General features: G+C 36.8%; 1 pseudogene; it reads right to left on the bottom strand.

Moving 5' to 3' along the window:
• Window positions 1-8,674: 8,674 nt before the first annotated feature.
• LOC149538843 (pentatricopeptide repeat-containing protein At2g03880, mitochondrial pseudogene) lies at window positions 8,675-9,367 on the bottom strand (annotated as a pseudogene).
• Between the last annotated feature and the right edge of the window lie 5,422 nt (window positions 9,368-14,789).

Genomic DNA, 14,789 nt, shown 5'->3' with positions numbered 1-14,789 from the left:
GCTTTCGAAGTGCTCTATAGCCCTATGGAAAAGATTTTCTTGTCCCCCATTTTTTGGCCCTATAAAAGGCCATTTAGTGCCCCATATTTGACTTTGAAGCACTCTTAAGAGGTCTCTAAGAAAATTAAAACTATAATAACTTTCTAACCATAAAGCCTTCTAACCTAATTCTTTTTCTGGGGTGTTTTAAATTACAAGTACAATTATCCCTCCAAATTACACCCTCTAACTCATCATAACTTTGGATCAATTAAAAAATAACTCATTTTCTACATTTACACATATGCCAAGGTGCTTAAAAAAATTAATAAAACTCTAACCTAGAAAACTAATAGTGGAACTGTGAGAGTTGGAACCTTTATTTGACCCAAATGGGTATCTAGAAATGAAAACACATTAAAAAGAAACTATCTCTAAGCATATTTTTGGGTGATACAAGATTTCCCTTACACCACTAGATGTTCCTACATTAGACACCTAGGGTAGATTGAAAAGTGATCCTGTCACTTTATGGTAGAGGAAAACCCAAATGGGAAACCTCTGCTGCTGATATCCAAATTGAGTCCTCTATTGGTCATCCTTTCCACTTCACCAGGTACTCTTCATACTACCTATCTCTGGTACTTCTACCCACATGACTATTTAGAATCTCTTCTATCTCCTCCTTAGAAGTCAGAATTGGACATGGCTCTAGCATCAACCCCTCATCTGCACCATCATCATGATATTCTATTATGTCTGCAATGTTGAAGATAGGAGAAATGTGAATCCCATCTGACAACTCCACCTCATATGCATTTCCTGAATAATGTTTCTTCAAAATTGTGGAGGGGCCAAATTTCTTCATCTTTAGCTTATTGTAACTACCCACTAGAAACCATTCCTTTCATAAGCGTACCCAGATCCCCTCCTTAGAATTCCTTATGTCTCCTCCTTTGATCTGCCCTAGCTTTATACTGTTGATTCATATTGGTAATGTGTGCATGGACCTCCTCGTGTAGGCTCTTGACATGTTTAGAAAATTCTTCTGCCTTGACACTTGTCCTCTCCCCTTGCTCCATCTTCCTTAATTCTGGTGTAGTCCTTGGACTACTCCCATACACAATTTTGAATGGTGATCTATTAGTATTCCTATTTACAAAATTATTGTAAGAAAATTTTTCTTGTGTTAGAATCATATCCCATACCTTGGGCTTATCTCCTACTAAATACCTCAGCGAATTTCCTAGACTTCTATTTACCACTTATGTATGTCCATTAGTCTACAAATGGTGTGTAGAATTGAACTTCAATTCCATCCTCAACTTCTTGCATAAAGTCCTCCAAAAATATCTCACAAATTTAGTATCTTTGTCAGAAACAATACTCTTTGGGAGACTATGTAGTCTCACCACCTCCCTGAAAAACAAATCTGTAATATGTACAACATCATGTGTCTTGTGGCATGGAATGAAATGTGCCATCTTGGAGAACCTATCAACCACCACAAATACTGAGTCATTACCCCTTTGTGTCCTTGGCAATCCAAGAACAAAATCCATACTTATGTCTTCCCATGGCTTTGATGGAATAGGCAATGGCTGATAGAGTCCAGTATTGTGACTAAATCCCTTGGATGCTTGACATACTTGACAACTTTTTACAAAATTCTTCACATCTTGTGGCATTTGAGGCCAAAAATAATATTCTCTAAGAATGGAAATGGTCTTATCTTGACCAAAGTATCCTTCCATCCCCCCATTGTGTTTCTCCTTGATCAAATTTTCCCTCATGGAACTCCTTGGAATGCATAACTAACTACCCTTGAACAACATACCATCCCAAATCAAATAATCTATCCACCTAGTCCTATCTACAGTATCAGGTTCTTGACAATCCTTCCATGCTTAAGAAAAATTAGGATCCTCTGGGTAACGATTCTTGAGTTCATCAAACCCAACCACTTTAACCTGCATTATTGTAAGCAACAACTGTCTTCTAGTCAATACATCTACAACCCTATTAGACCTTCCACTTCTATGTTTCAACATAAATGTATAGCTCTGCATGAACTCTACCCACTTCATATGTCTCTGGTTTAATTTACCTTAGCTATTTAGGTACTGCAATGCCTAGTGATCAATATACAAGACAAATTCTTTTGGCAATAAATAATGCTTCAATTTCTTTAAGGCCTGTACAATTGAATAGAACTCCTAATCATAAACAAAATACTTCTTTGCATCATTCATTTTTTCACTAAAATATGCAATAGGCTTACCTTCTTGGCTCAATATGGCCCCAATGGCACTGCCACTAGCATCACAATCTACCTAGAACACTTTATTGAAATTAGGAAGTGCCAAGACTATTTTTTCTGTCACCTTCTTCTTCAACAATTCAAAACTCCTTGCAGTTGATGTAGTCCACTTGAACTCTTTCCTATCCCCCCTTATTGTTTTAGTCAAGGGTGCACATATGCCACTGAAATTTTTAATGAACTTTCTATAAAAACTAACCAAACCATGAAATGATCTCACCTCAGTAGTAGACCTTGGAGTATAGGCCATTCCAAGATGGATTTTACCTTCTCCAGATCCATTTTGAGACCCTTAGATGATACAAAAAACTCCAAGTAGACTAACTCCTTTTTTACAAAGCTACACTTCTTCAAATTAATCAACATTTTCTCTTCCCTCAACCTTTCAAGAACTCTATGAATGTGCAATAAATTTTCATCCAAAGTCTTGCTAAAAATTAAAATATCATCCAAATAAACAATAACAAATTTTCCCAAGAATTTCTTTAGTAGCTCATTCATAAGCCGCATGAAGGTGCTTAGAGCATTGGTCAATCCAAAAAGCATGGCTAAACACTCATATAGACCCTCTTTGGTCTTGAATGTAGTCTTCCACTCATCTCCCTCTCGTATCTATAGTTGGTGATAGCCACTCTTGAGATCTATCCTTGTGAAGTACTGAGCCCCACTCAAGCAGTCCATAAGATCGTCCATTCTTGGCAAAGGGAACTAATACTTGATGGTTATTATGTTTATAGCTCAAGAGTTTGTACACAGTCTCCACTCTCTATCCTTATTTGGTGCTAGTACTATAGGTACTACACATGGACTTAGGCTCTCTCAAATTAACTCCTTCCTCAATAGCTCTTGAACTTGTCTATTTAGCTCCTTAGTTTATGTAAGAGTCATCCTATGAGAAACCTTGTTAGGAAAACTAGTTCTAAGGATTAAATCTATCTGATGACTGATTTGCCTGACTAGTGGAAACCCTTTTAGAACATTATCAGAGATGACATCTACATACTCACTTAATAGGCCTAAAACTTTAGGTGGAATTTCACTACTACCTTCCTTATCTCTTCTAGGAATCAAAGCATAACACATACATTGATGTTTCGTACCATCCAAAAAATTTCTTCCATCAACAAGACATATCCTAGCACTACCGCATACCTTTTCACCTTCCTTTATTGAGGGCTTCAATTTGTGGTGAACTCCATCATTTGTCAGAGAGTATGTATTTGTGTGACCATCATGTACAACATGTCCGTCAAATTACCACGGTCTTCCAACAATAAATGGAAAACATCCATTGGAATAATGTCATAGAGAACTTCATCATGGTAACTCCCAATCTTGAACTTCACCAAAAATTGTTCACTAACTAGGACCTTATGATCATCCTTTACCCTAGAAATCTGATAGGGTTGGGGGTGTTTCTCCCTCTTGGGCTTTAGCTTAGAGACCATCTCCTCAGACACCAAGTTGTTAGTGTTGCCACCATCAACAATCACATCACAAAAGTTATCCTCACACTTGCACTTGGTACAAAACAAACTTCTCCTTTGTCCAAGTTTAGTCTCACCACTGAGTAAGACCCTTTCATTTATGATATCCTCTCCTCTTTCTGCATCCTCAAAATGTGATGACTATGCATCCTCATCCACATGAGCAACCCTAGCTTGACCATTAGCTCTCCTATATGTCCTTCCTTGTCATTGAGGGCATTCAAATGCACAATGAACTTCTTTATTGCAATGAAAAAAGGTACCATGGAAGCCTCATCTTCCTGATCCTTGTCCACAATCTCTACCTCTTCCTCTTTGATCTCCAAAGTTTTGATCACAGGAGTGATTGAAACCCTCATTTCTCTGGTTTCTGTTAGTAGCCACATCTTCATTTTTCTTTTGGGTCTCATTTCAGCCTCTAGATGACCTACTACCACCCCTTCCTCCTTGACCACACCCTCTTTACCTTCCTTCAAACCTTTTATTTAGCTTCTCTTTGATTCGTAGGGTAAACTAGTATGCCTCTTCAATGCTAATCATTCTAACCAGAATTAACTCCTCCAAAATGCTAGGTCATAACCCACTGAGGTAATGAGAAACCTTCTCCTTATTTGCTTCAGCATGCCCTACCCTAATAAGAAGTCGATAAAATTCCTCCATATATTTCCAGACAAATTTTTCTACTTGCTTTAATCCTTGCATTTTCTTGAACAAATCAAGCTCGTAGTCAACAGGAATGAATTGCTTCTTTAGTTTGTCCACCATGCGATCCCATCTTGTGATTTTCTCCTTTCCTCTTCTATTTCTTTCCAATTGAATCCCTTGCCACCAAATTTTGGCATGGCCTTCACAAACTTAACCCTATCTGGATCCCTAATATCCTCATACTCAAAATACTCTTCTAGTTCATTGATCTAGTCGATCAACTCATCCAGATTTAGATTTCCGAAAAACATGTCCACATCAATTTTAGGTCTTTTTCCAAGCTTAGAAATGGCCCTAAAAAGCCTCTCCTCTACCTAATTTAGGACTTCCCCTTCCTTTCCAATATTTTCTTCTTCTTCATTTCCTTCCTCACTTTCATTGCTTGCGACAACATTTAGTCCTCTATGGATCTCCTTCTACAATGCTTGAACTTGTCTCTAGAGGGCTCTAACCTCAAGAGTAATAACTCTAGCCCTTCCACCATGTTCCCTTCATGGAGGCATCCTCTTATCTCAAACCCACAACTTCATAGTCCTGGTGCAAACTGCCTCACAATTGGCGCTCTGTCTACACACTCAAAAAAATCTAGCTCTGATACCACTTGATGGAGACACAACCAAAGACTAGAATGAACACATAGGAAAAGGGGAAATATTATTATCAATGAAAAATTCCCTATAAGCTTACAACAGTATGATTTCGGAGAAAGAAATCCTCCACATAGTACCTTCTCTCTAACTCCACTAAGAGCTACCTTTACAATGCCAAAAATGTTCTTAAATAAGCCCCAAATGGTTTAGGGTTAGGAACACATTCTAGAATATGCCAGTTGGCATCCACTACCAAAATAGAAAGTTCCAAAAATCACATTAAAAGTTGGTGTAAAATTAGAAGAATTTAGAAATGGTAGTCCAACTTTCGAAAGGCATAACTTTTGAACTGTAACTTCGATTGACGAACCATTTACATCTCTAGAAAGCTCTCAAAGTGCTCTACAACCCTATGGATGGCTTTTCTCATCCCCCATTTTCAGCCTTGTACAAGGACATTTAGTGCCCCATAGCTAGCTTTGAAGTTCTCTTAGGAGGTCTCTAGAAAAATTAAAATTGCAATAACTTTCTAATTGTAAAGCCTTTGGACCTGATTTTTTTTTTGGAGTGTTTTAAATTACAAGTAAAATAATCCCTCCAAATTACACCCTCTAAATCATCATAATTTTGGCTCAATTACAAAATAAATCATTTTCTACATATACACATATCCCAAGGTGCTTAAAAAAACTAATAAAACTCTAACCCAAAAAACTAATAATGGAATTGTGAGAGTTGTGTTGGTGTTTGAAAATGTTACCCATTTCCAATAACCTTGATGAGAACAAGATGCATCTAGGGGTAGCTAACTCCCATTATCAACACATCCATTCAGGCACCAGGCTAACTATAAGGCCGTACTCCTTCTGCACTTCAGGCTCTGCAAAACCTAGGTGGGTGAACCTCTTTAGAACTGATTATGTGACCAGTACAATAAGCATATTCGGGATCTATAAAAGCAGATGAAACCCCTAATCCTTCTATGCTTAACCAGGAGATCACAAGCATGAAATAGCTAAGGACATGACTCATGAAACTGGAAAGCTAAGTGTGGGTTATACTTTGAATACCTTTCAACAATAAAATGAAAATGATTTAATAGATTGATATCAGCAAGACCCAAGTATGAGCAACAGAACTTAATGATCCTATCTCTGACCAGTGCCTTATCTATTGGGCAATTAAATGAATCATAACCATACATCTCCTGGAAACCTCAAACGTATCTCTACATTAAGATCCCTGATCTATCTTTCACCTTGTGAATAGACATCTGCTACAGAATGAATCTCATACTCAGAAAATCCTATCATGAAATCTGCAAACCCTGTGACAAATATCAAGCAATTACATGGTTATTTGTTCCATAAGCAAGACATTTTAACCACATACATTTCAAAATGTAATGCAACCTAATTCATGCTCTTTGATCACAAATTAGAAGAAATAACAGAGCCATAATCAGGAGATAAGATTCAAACTGAACTTCAAACTTTTGCTACACTTTATTTTTTTTCCTTGAAATCAAATACATGAAATGTACAGAAAATAACTCATAGATCACCTAACAGAAAAGAACTATCTGCATAAAACTTAAAATGTTGTTCAATACAAGAGAAAATGCCGAAGAATGGTTTCTCAGTGCAAAAACTGGAACCCTTACAAATGAAGAAAGAAAGAAAGAAATAGAAAGAAATGAATTCTGGGATCTGATATGCAATTGCCAGGTGTCCACTTGAAATCCAATCCTCTGTAACTGAAAAACCTCTTTTTTCTTTCATCCTTTCTGATCTAATTTTGTTTCATCATTAATCTGTAACAAACTTGCAAAATATCCTTGCCTAATGATGAAAACCCTTTACTTGCCAAAATATCTGATTGCCCCATGAAAAAGCTAGTGAAAATGAGTTTTTACTGAGTAAATCAGAACAAATTCGACCCTAACTGCATTTCCATTGCCTTCTACTGATATCCAGGTCATTATCTTGACAAAAAACAAATCTGAACTTCCTGGTATGAATATGGTTGCACTTTAGGTACCTGATAGAAAACCTCGTGTAGCTCAAATTGATTGATACCTGTGCAAAAGCTAACTCCAGATTTGGAAAGTTCATTTCTTCCCGGTTTTGGCGATATATAATATCGCATATCTAGCCTCCCAGAAACCTGTTTAATCTCGATTTGAAAAATGACTCCCTCACCTAAAAAAATGCTCAGGTTTGCACACTTTGTTTTTAAACTTTTGAAAGATTTAAAATTACTTCTAAAGTCAAAACTTTAGAATATGCCCTTTTTCAATTTAAAAAAAAAAAACTTGAACGTGATTTGAAAATTGGGAAATAATAAAAAATTATTATTTTATTTGCCTTCATATTTCCCTCTCCTTCCATCTGGGTCAACCAGCTTCTGCCACGTGGCATCTTTTGATTCACTCATGCTATGTCGCTATGGTAACTAGTGAGCAACTTTTGATAGCAACATAGCACCTACCGTCAGATCTGTGCCACATGCCATGATCTGGTGCAATCTTGAGATCTACTCACCGCATGACATTCTGTTCTCTGCCACGTCTCCAAATTTAATTGGTCTGTACTGCCACCTCAGCACGCTGACAGAGTCACCATGTCATCACCCGACCCGGGCCTACTGCCACGTGTTGCGAGGTCGCTATCTCGCTATGGTAACCGGTGAGCACTTTCGGTTGGCGAGTTAGCGACACCCTCTCGATCAAGACACGTGTCACCATCTCCTTCCTCGGTCTATTTCTTGCCACCTCATCACGCCGGTTAGTTTGTTTAAAATATTGCTTTGTCATGCTGATGTCAGTCCACCTCATCCGGGTTGGGTCCCACTTTAATTGCTCACAGCCTCCACAAAAAGTGCTTTGTCTTTAGACACAATGCCTTTTGCATGCTATTGTATTTAAATATTAAAAGGTACCCTCCTGCGAGTGATGTGGGATTATTGCTTTTCGCATACTCTGCACTGCGCGGCTTCCTTCTGCCCTTAATGTTGAATCTGCAGGTTCTTTGAAACATGGATGGCTTCCTTGTCTATCTCTTTCAACATGAGTCTACTTCCAATCGCTTCCCCTATTTTCTTTTGATGTGTGAGAGCTTGTGTTAATATGCCTGCTGCTTTTAACTTTTTTGTTTGCATTTTATCTCTGTCTTTTCTTTGTGCAGGGTTGCTTCACTGGTGGCGTGAATCTTTATTTCAAGTCGATGCTCTGCCCTTATCTAAGCCACTTCTTCTATCTACCTACATGGTCTAGATCTCTATGAACTCAAAATTTTGTTTTCTTCTACGAACCAGAAATGAAACGCAGTCCCTTCTCAAACACATTTGCTAGATCTTGCTTCACTCAGGATCTCAAAACATCTTCGCAAGGGCATTATTTTTGTTTCAAATAGTGCAATCTGTACACATCTCTCATAGCAATTTGTCATGAACAATCTTGGATGTAAACTTCTTTGCATGTCCTGGTAAACCCGTACTCGGAGGTTTTTGATGACTTAATTGTTTTCCTAGAGGGCGTGCTTCAAAATATAAATGCAATCACCAGCTTGGCCCAATGGTGGCAGAAAAATAATTTATTTTCCTATGTAGAGGAAAATGCCTTGGTGCCTTAAACTGCCAATATAGATTGCCCACACTTTGCATGGATCTCCAATGTCTATGGGTGTGCTATATTTTCCCACACAAAAAGCATGTACTAGTTTATCGATTTCAATCCAACTACATCTGGGCATCTTTTTGATTCCTTTATCTTTTATCAAATTTCTTAACATAAAAAAATAAATCCTGGCATCTGTAGGGTTCTGCTCAAAAAGATGAGTTGCTGCAAATACTCCTAATCCTAGATTTCCATGTGGTCTACATGCACCAAGCAAACACATCCACACAAATGCCACAGGCTTTATTGGCATTTTTATGATATAGCTTAGAGTTTCTTTAAGATAGCCAGCATGGCTAAGAAGGTCGATCATGCAAACATAGTGATCAGTTGTATGTACAATGCAATAAGAATCACATATGCCATTGAAGTATTTGCAGCCCTCATCCACCAGACCTGCATGGCTGCATGCTAATAAAACACAAGCGTGGCTTAAATGCTTAGGATATGTTCCAGAGTGCTTCATTAATTCAAAGAGTTTCAAGGCATCCTTGCAAAAACCATTTTGTGCATACCCTGCAATCATTGCAGTCCATGAACCTACATCTCTTTGAAGCATTTTGCCAAACAGTTCATTTGCCTTGTGTAAGATTCTACATTTTACGTACATGTCTACTTCAAGGATTTCTAGGACACAACACAATGGTACAATCCATTTAGGCTAGCCAATCGCAGGATCAAAGTTATAACATGCCGAACAGGGGTACGGATCAATTTGGATACCTTAGCCGTAACAAAACAATGCAAACTGAGTTTTTGATCATGTTTAACAAACTGATCAAATGGATTCGACATGATCTCAAAATTGGAACATATGAAGTGTCTTACCCTTAGAACACAATGCAAAAAGAATTTTTTCATTTCGATCAACTGGGTTAAAGATATTATTGGTCGAACAGGGCTTCCCAGAATTGTGAACAACTAGTTAAATGCACAAAACAATAAATGACCAACTTTGTGGGGTGCAAAACCTAGTCAAACGGATTCAAAATGACTTGAAAATTGAAACATAGGTTCTCTATTATGGACACTAAACATCTCCAAAGTGACTAGTCATGATATAGTCCTGGGTAAAAGATATTCAGATGCAAACTGGGCCTCTGATCGCTATTTGACACTTGGTAGAATTGCAAATTTTGACACTAGCTCAAAATGGGACTTCACAGAATGATTCGAGATGGCAAAATAACATTGTGGATCATATGCATATGTCAAAAGAAAGGTGTTAAGCCACTCAAACACCATCTAGGCCTCAAGCTACCAACTGACCACATGCATAAAAGGTACTTTAGGACATGATTTTCCAAAATTTTCAAAATGTGACTAAAAATGAAGCATGCAATTTTCAGTCCCAACAGTGGCTCTGTCTGGGGATGCATGCCCCTTGCAGGCATGGCAAGGATTCAGATCTCTGGAGGAAGCAGACCATTCTCAAAAACTTCAAAACCCTTCTCGAACAGCTTATTGAAAGCAAGGAAACAACTACAACTACCAAGACTATGTACATACGATGGCCCTGGGCCACCGAACTTTAGCAAAATTGTTTACCTCTGTCATAAACATGATTCTCATCTGAACTTTCATGAGGTAAACTGAATTTTCTTCTCCTATTAGTTTCACCAATCATATTATCATCGTATAACAAATCACTTGGCAAAACAGAATCAACACTCTTACTTCCATAATGCATATAAAAACTTGCTTCATTCTCTTGCTCACTATGAAAGTTCTGATCAGCATGCTTGAACATATCAAACTGTAATTGAAAACCTTCTCTAACAAATGACTCATGCATGCTATCAATTTTGAATATGAATGCATCATATTCAACTTGGGGAAAAGGATCACCCATACCTTGAAAATATGTTTCCTTATGCATAACCAGATGATATTCAAATGAACATTTTGACTTGTACTCACATATATCATCAATGTCAAAATCTGAAGCTAATCCACAACCTTCAAATGGTTCTTCACAATCAGCGAACAGATTAGTCTTTACATCAAAGAGTTCATCATAAAAATCATAATAAGGTATAGGTAGATTTTCAATAACCGTCTCATTAAACACCTTGTCATTTACCTCCTCAGATGCAACATAATCATTAGTTTCACTATCAAACTCGAAAGAAGAACATTCTAATCTCTCACAGTAGTAAGACAAAGTATCATCATTAAACTTATTCTATGCTAAATCTGAAACTTCCATGTGTTCTTCAAAAAGAGGATTGATAACTCCATGCAAAACGCCTTTGTAGACATTAGGACAAGTAATGTGCTGATCAACATCAAACTCCTCACCATATAACAGATTAGTGAAAACTTTAAAACCATTTCCAACATCATTGTCATGGATGCTTTCAGCGTATGAAGAAGAAAAATCAGAATTATATGAAGACTCAACATCAACTCCGTCAAAGAAGCATGTAGAAAATAGATCAAAGTTACTTTCATTGTCTCCATATAGGTGATTCAAATGTCTTGCAAGCAAATCATCATTTATCTTACCAATAGGTGCTGATGCATTAATGTCAGGATCAATCATGTACTAATCATCACCATACTCATCTTCAAGACACTCTTCTACACAATTAGGTAATACGTCTCTATGGATAACCTCTTTGTCTTCATATTGTGTAGACACATTTTCTTCATAACTTTCAATCTCAAACTGATTTACACAATTCTAAACTGGACACTCACTTTCAGATTTAAGAAAAGAATTCATACCTTTACTAGCAAGAGAACACTCACTTCCATCATTGCTCTCTTCTTCCCAATCAACATCTGATTCACATGAAGATGGACACACACTAGCACTATCCTCTTCTTGACTTGAGTAATAACTCTCATCATCAGCTTCATATGACACCTCTTGATAATATATTGGATCAGCAAAATCATTATCACTTGAAAGATGACTCTCAGCTTTATCATACTTATATTGATATGATTGTCTTTCAACTTTAGATTTAATAACATTCTCAACATGATGCAATCTCTCAATGAGATAATTCATTTCTTGCCTATCCTGTTGGTCAAGAGAATGCATCTCTAGCGCTGAAACATTATCAACATATGAGCTTAGTTATTCTGACTATGACTGAGATAAATATGATTTACATTCTTTATATTGTGTCATCTTGCCATGACATGTCGGATCAGCAATTTCACCTTTATCACTTGATAGATCACTTCTGGTTTCTTCCTCCTCATACTGAGATGAATACCTTTCCTCTTCTTGATTCATTATGTTTTCAACATAATGCAAATTATCAAAGGGAAAATGAATGGTTGGATTTATACCTTGCACGGATGACTCATCAAGTGAATCAAAACTATCATTCGCTGTTGTAATACCATAAACATGTGCATTCACTTCAGCATGAATGGAATCATTTCTTTTTTCCAACAGAGAAATTTCATGTTCACATGTTTTTATTTCTGAGGCTTCAACAAAACTATTTACAATAGCAGGAGTGCTTATTTGTTGATCTGAAATCAAACACTCCTTATGACATTGGCTTGTGCTTTGCACCTCATATTGCTAGCCAATATTTATAGAGAAATGACTCTGGGTTAAGCTATATTTTATGTTATTCTCAATCTCTATAGCTGTCATGAATGCTTGATGCAAAGTCTTGGGTTTTTTTAATCTCTCAACAGATAGTTCATCTTCCTATCAAAAGCACCAAGATAAACCACTAAACACATTTGATCATCTGGCTTGTAACTTTCAGGAAATTCACTCAAAATTTTTGCAAATCTGATATTAAATTCAGGAATTAGCTCACCATTACTGATTTCAATTTTCAAAAACTTATCAAAATAATTAGAGATGCTTACTCTTTCCCCGAACTGCATCATGAAAGCTGACAATAATTCATCCCAAGATGAAATTGAACATGCTGGTAAAAATGAAAACCATTCCCTAGCATCATCCTCTAAAGTCTGAACAAACAACTTCATCTGAACGTCTTCATGGGCAATTTCAAAATCACCAACCAAGTCACTAAACAAATGAACATGATGACTGGCTGAATTTTCATGGTTTCCACCAAACTTAGGCAAATACTTTCTGATATTACAAGGCATAGTATTCGAGAAACCATGAATACCATTAAAATTCAATGGCATATACCTCTTGGTAGAAATAGATCTAAAACTTTCACTAATAGGCTGCATGCTAGATGAGATGAAACTCGACATTCTTCAAATTTGAGACTCATTCATCATTAAATACTTTTAGAATTCATAACTTGCAGCAGATCTTCATGACCCTCTACTAGATGAACGCTTCAAATACACTTCACAACTTCAAAACAACAATTGAAACTCATTCTAATGAAGTGCATAAAACTTATCAAATCATTCTCCTCTTCTTAGTGCTAAAACTTCACTTGATGGAGAACACACATGTGGAACTCACTTTCATTGAAAAGAAATCATATGAAAGCATAAAATACATCAAGTGTTGCTGCATGAAACCACTGATCTGCTGATTGGCCTGGTGCTAATCTAAATTCTTTACACCACTGATCAAACCTTACAAAGTCGCCATCTCCTTGAGGAGAATTAAATGACATCACTTCTGTGATTTATCTTTATCATTACAAATTCTTATAACAGCAAATAAAACAACACTTCAAAACTTACTAGTCAGAAACTTAAAATAGATCTCTCTTCTTGCTTGCAAATTCACCTAACTTTTAGATCTGCTTGATTTCACTGAAAACTCTAGAAAATAATTTACACATCACCGATCTTCAATAGTTTAGAGATCCTTTAGATAGAGTCGCCACTCACTATTGTGAGAAAGATTTTAAACATGATTCATAACACTACAGATCTGAACTGACAATTCAACTTGAAAATTTTGAAAGTCACCAAACACCTTGAAGAGAGACAAACTTTTGATCACAATTCTGACTCTGAAATTACAAAAGCACTTTGAAAACAAGATCCAGTTGAATTGATTGAAAATAAAACTTGAGGAGAGCACAATCTGAACTCAACCAATAAGTCACTGTTGCAAGTGGAAAAAACATACTGGGGTGCATGATTTGGAGTAAGAAAACTAGAAAGAACATCAGAGAACTTTCTGCTGAAAATTTTTAATGCACTTCTCTTGCTGTATTGAATCTCTTCTTTTCAAATTCTCAATGTTTGTCTTGAATCTGATTCAATACAGTCCCCAGCAGAGTCGCCATCTTGTTGGTGTTTGAAAATGTTACCCATTTCCAATTACCCTGATGAGAACAAGATGCATCTAGGGGCAGCTAACTCCCATTATCAACACATCCATTCAGGCACCAGGCCAACTATAAGGCCGCACTCCTTCTGCACTTCAGGCTCTGCAAAACCTAGGCGGGTGAACCTCTTTAGAACTGACTATGTGACCAGTGCAATAAGCATATTCAGGATCTATAAAAGTAGATGAACCCCCTAATCCTTCTATGCTTAACCAGGAGATCACAAGCATGAAATAGCTAAGGACATGACTCATGAAACTGGAAAGCTAAGTGTGGGTTATACTTTGAATACCTTTCAACAATAAAATGAAAATGATTTAATAGATTGATATCAGCAAGACCCAAGTATGAACAACAGAACTTAATGATCCTATCTCTGACCAGTGCCTTATCTATTGGAAAATTAAATGAATCATAACCATACATCTCCTGGAAACCTCAAATGTATCTCTACATTAAGATCCCTGATCTATCTTTCACCTTGTGAATAGACATCTGCTACAGAATGAATCTCATACTCAGAAAATCCTATCATGAAATCTGCAAACCCTGTGACAAATATCAAGCAATTACATGGTTCTTTGTTCCATAAGCAAGACATTTTAACCACATACATTTCAAAATGTAATACAACCTAATTCATGCTCTTTGATCACAAATTAGAAGAAATAACAGAGCCATAATCAGGAGACAAGATTCAAACTGAACTTCAAACTTTTGCTGCACTTTATTTGTTTTCCTTGAAATCAAATACATGAAATGTATAGAAAATAACTCATA

Source organism: Cupressus sempervirens, chromosome 9 (genome assembly GCF_028749045.1).
Source record: "Cupressus sempervirens isolate cs-2001-9-10 chromosome 9, ASM2874904v1, whole genome shotgun sequence".
Taxonomy (NCBI): Eukaryota; Viridiplantae; Streptophyta; class Pinopsida; order Cupressales; family Cupressaceae; genus Cupressus; species Cupressus sempervirens.
Note: the sequence above shows the minus strand (reverse complement) of the source record. Positions and strands in the feature narration are given on the sequence as shown.